This window comes from Papaver somniferum, chromosome 11 (genome assembly GCF_003573695.1).
Source record: "Papaver somniferum cultivar HN1 chromosome 11, ASM357369v1, whole genome shotgun sequence".
NCBI classification, from domain to species: Eukaryota; Viridiplantae; Streptophyta; class Magnoliopsida; order Ranunculales; family Papaveraceae; genus Papaver; species Papaver somniferum.
The window spans coordinates 138288367-138292878 of NC_039368.1; the positions used below are offsets into that span (position 1 = coordinate 138288367).

A 4512-nucleotide genomic window follows, 5' to 3' on the forward strand; every position below is an offset into this window, starting at 1 on the left:
AAGCTGTTCTATAGCTGAAATTCTTAATCTTCCATTACTAGAAAACCACATTGAACTCCTGAAAAGTAGGTATATACTGATCAATTAATTAAACCGGTGAGGAGACAACCAATTCAACAACTGATTTAGGATAATGCTTTTTCAACAAGGCTTTTTCAATATGCTCGGGATAGTTTGTCATAAAAACTTCTTCTCATATTTCTTTTGTTTTTTCCTGTAATCTGCAGGTTATTGTTTTTATTTATTTATTGAAAAGCTATCTTAAACAAAAGTTTTATTCGTAATGAAACAAAGATAGCCAGTTCAGCAATAGCCATAACTATATACTTCAGCAAAGCCATGCAGCAACTTAAAATTAATACCCACATATTTTAGTTCAGCATTTCATTCTTAGTTCATATATAAAGGCTGCATGTACGCAAATATCGAAACGTAAAACCAACTATTCTACAGTTCCTATAACTCTTTTCTCACCTCCATTTCAGGCATATATATATATATATATATATATATATATATATGCCGCTCCCACTTCTATACCTATATACGTGCAAATATATGAAGTTTTTGGTGATGACGATGATGGGTCAAAATTACACTTCAACCAGTGTTCTGCATACCCGCAGCAATACCTTTCATGGTTAAGATGAGGGTGTCCTCCAGTCCTGGAGCATATTCACTTGTTGGATTAAGCTTCACCAATTCAGCAGCTGGCTTTCTAGAGTCTGTAATCTCTCTCGAAAGATGAGGCCTCAATGTAACATGGTAGTTAGGGTCTCGGATCCGTTTCAGTGTGTAGGCCTGGCAAACATTTAGGGCTGTTATGTATGACTGACGAAGTCGGAGTCTCTGTTTCAGGTATGGGTTTCCTTCAAGAAGATCCCTGTGGCCTGCAATCTTGAGGAGATAGCTTTTGGTTTCTTCGTAATCAGCTCGCAGTTGCTGTCCGAAAGACCAAAGATCCTCCGACGCTAGCAACTTGTCATATAAAGCAGCAATACCAGGGTCTCCTTTGGCAAACACCATTTCAACCAAGTCGATTGTGACTCTGAAAAAAGGCCACTAGTTGTACATCTTTTGGAGCATATGTAGGTTTGTAATGTCTTTCTCGATGACATGTTTAAATGCAGCTCCAAACCCAAGCCACACAGGAAGATGAAACCTTGTTTGGGTCCATGCAAAGATCCACGGGATAGCACGTAAAGATTCAATCCCCCCACTCGGCTTTCTTTTTGATGGACGACTCCCAATGTTCATCCTAGCAAACTCAAGCTCTGGTGATGCCAGGCGGAAGTATTCAACGAATCGAGGTTCTTTGAAGACAATAGAACGATACTTCTCTGTTGAAATGATGGCCATCTCATCCATAAGCGCACGCCACTCCGACTTTGGTGAAACAGGTGGATGCATACCATGCTCGAGTGTAGCATCAGGGTAACGCTGAAGAGTTCTAAAACACAAGTGCTCTTCCCCAAAAGATTGTTCCATCACTTCTTCTTGAAATATAACACGTAATGAACCCTGAATTGTATCTGGGGGTTGAGACAGGATAGCTGTCAGAAGGGAGTTCTGATAGGACATAGAAGGTGTCCAACACGTCAGCGATTTCTTTGGTTTTTTTGGAAGATCGGGGCCAAAAAGTGGTCGTTTTCCAACGAGTTCAGAGCGGAGCCACTCTTGGCGGCGTTCCTCGGACCACCCTTTGTAGGAACCATTTTCCAGGTGATTTGTGATGGCATCCATGACCTCAGTGTGCCTATCTGATTCTTTCCTAATATCAAGTCTCACGAGTGAGAGACCAAAAGTAGAAACTTGGCGTAAGAAATCAAGAAGGCTACCATCAGCAATTGCTCGATCGCCACAAGAGCAAAGGGATCTGAAACAAAGCTCGAGAGCGTTCACATCACTAAGTATAACACGATACGGTTCACTCGGAGGATCTTTTTTCCAAAACTCAATGTAGTGTTTAGAATCTTTCTTTGAGGACCTGTGGAGCTCATTTGCACGTACAAGGAGTTCATCGCTACAACGCCACATAGACAACTCAAACATAAGGTCTTAAGCAGACATCTCTTGTGACTTCCGAAATAACCCTTGGATTTCCATTTCGGTCTCCGCCCATCGAGGAAGAGAACTGGAGCGTATTTATACGGATTCTTTCCATCAAAAAAAGGGAATACGGATTCTTAAACCGACTAGATTTGTGCCCGTGCTACGCATCGGTCATATTGTTTCTTTTAACTTGGTGTGTATGCACGTGGCAATCTATTTTTGATTTGGCATGAAGGTCTTTGTCCTACCCCATGGCCATGTATTTTCGAACTGGCGTGCGTGTGGCTTCACCCGCCCCATGAATTCTCTTTTAAGTTTAGAATGATGTTATAAAATACTTACATGCAATAATTCTTGGTCAGAGTGTACATTTTACCAAGAAATATGTAAAGGTATATCAGTTTAGAGTTGAAAAAATTGCATGTACCTGTAATAGTACGTACATAGTTACTACATTAATATATGGATGCGTCAATGTAAAAGTTCTTTCACTTACTCTGTTAGCGAGTTCGGAACTATATATAACTTCCAAGTTTTGAATGTACTAAATTCATCACAGCTATCTCGCATTAGCTTTTAGACCTGCATCACTGTCGACATATATTATTCTACTTCAATGAACAAACCATCAGCTTTTTTAATGACTAATTGTCAATTGGCTAACATTCCGTAGAGTTTTTTTTTTTTTGCTCGGTTATCCTAGAGAGTTTATATGAATTACATTGCCAACCTGAGTCATCAATACTTAAGTACCCAGGTTATACATAAAAAGCTTGAAAAAGTTTCACTATGTACACTTTCTGGATTTCATGGATAGTTAAGAATTGGGCCAAACTGATCATATTTATAAAACAACAATACGATCTTAAGGATGCCTCAAAATTGGATGGCCATAAAACATGAGTGTTTAAACATTGATACATAATTACATACACTAAAATTTCTACCCGTTTTCAGCTTGAACCCGTTATGAGTTTCATGGCTATCATCTGCGTATCAAAAAATAAGTGGACATTAATCTCGTGAAGAGGCCAGTAATACTACTGCTAAATGGTTTCACACAAACCTTAAGGAAAGTGCCCCTTGGTGGCTAGGAAGTTTCAGTACTGTGTAGTAAAGATGTTGGTGGCTAGGGACTTACAAAAATCACTTCAGTTAACTTACAAAAATCACTTTTGAAGATGTTGGTTAAAGTAAAACTTTAGTTCTGTCTTGCATGCATCCTATACCTTTGAGCGGAAGTGATGCCACCTCCTTTCTTAACCCAACAGTTTCCCGCAGCAAAATTGACGAATTTTTCATTTCTACTCCTCCATGCAAAGAATGCACACCTGACTGTATCTTCTTCTTAACATAGAAAGCACATTGCAAATCACCAAGAAAAATACCGGAAAAAGAAAACAACTTGTTTGTTGAGATAATTCAAACACCGGAAAAAGAAAACCAAGGTTGCAAAGCTGTCCTAGGGTTAGGCCAAAACTTTCTTCGGAGTAAATGTTGGATACCAAAGGAAAAGAAAAAAAAGAAAAAAATAAAAGACGTACAAAGAAAATAAAGGGGATGAACGCATACCTTAAGACATAAGAGATGACACCAAGAAAATCACCAACCACACACATAAACAATGTAAGACGAACAAAAAAAAATATATGCAAGAAAATACGGCTGGTGATGAAGAGACAGTGTCTCGTAATTTCCTGAGACGAATTAGATAAGAGGGTAATGGGAAATCAAACCAAAACAAATAAGTAAATAAAAATCCTAGGGTTAGATTAAGGGAACTAAGAAACAAACCATATCTATTTCTCGATAAAGATTCAAAAGAAAATTAAACAAAAGAAACCGTGATTGATTCAATATGAACCCTTGCTGTGAATAAGATGAAACAATAAACAGTTTAGGGCTCGTACTGAGAGCCAAGAGATAACAAACTGGATTAATCAGGGAAACAACTGATTTTAACATAAATCATCTTGGTGTTAAGATTAGGAAACATAAATATTAATGGAATCATATATATCAGGAAACCCAAGGAACGGATGCCTGATATATCTCTCGCAAAAGAGTGCCAGTAAGGATAACGTTTGCCGGGTATTTTTGGTGCCATCACATCTCATGAAACTTTAAATTGGTCACGGTAGATTTTGGTTTCCTTCTTTTAAATTTTTTTCCTATCTTTTTGAAACCAATCATATATTACCAAGTGTTCTCACCAAATCCCTCATTTCACAAAACTCAAAAAAAACCTATTTCGGCCAATAGAAAGTGAGAGCTTCCTCACCGATCAACCAACGTGAGAGCTTTATTTGTCTAGGCCTTTAAATCTTTAGATTATGATACTAGTTTAACATAATTACATCAGGAAACGGATTCTTTCCATGTATACTACCTCCTTTCTGAACGAGGAGATTTACAGAGAAGAATCACTAGCTACATATAAAGGATCCTCAAGCAAATGGT

At 38.2% G+C, this 4512-nt stretch overlaps 1 pseudogene; it reads right to left on the reverse strand.

Annotated features, from left to right (window-relative positions):
* Window positions 1–597: 597 nt before the first annotated feature.
* Window positions 598–2164, reverse strand: LOC113325315 (annotated as a pseudogene).
* Between the last annotated feature and the right edge of the window lie 2348 nt (window positions 2165–4512).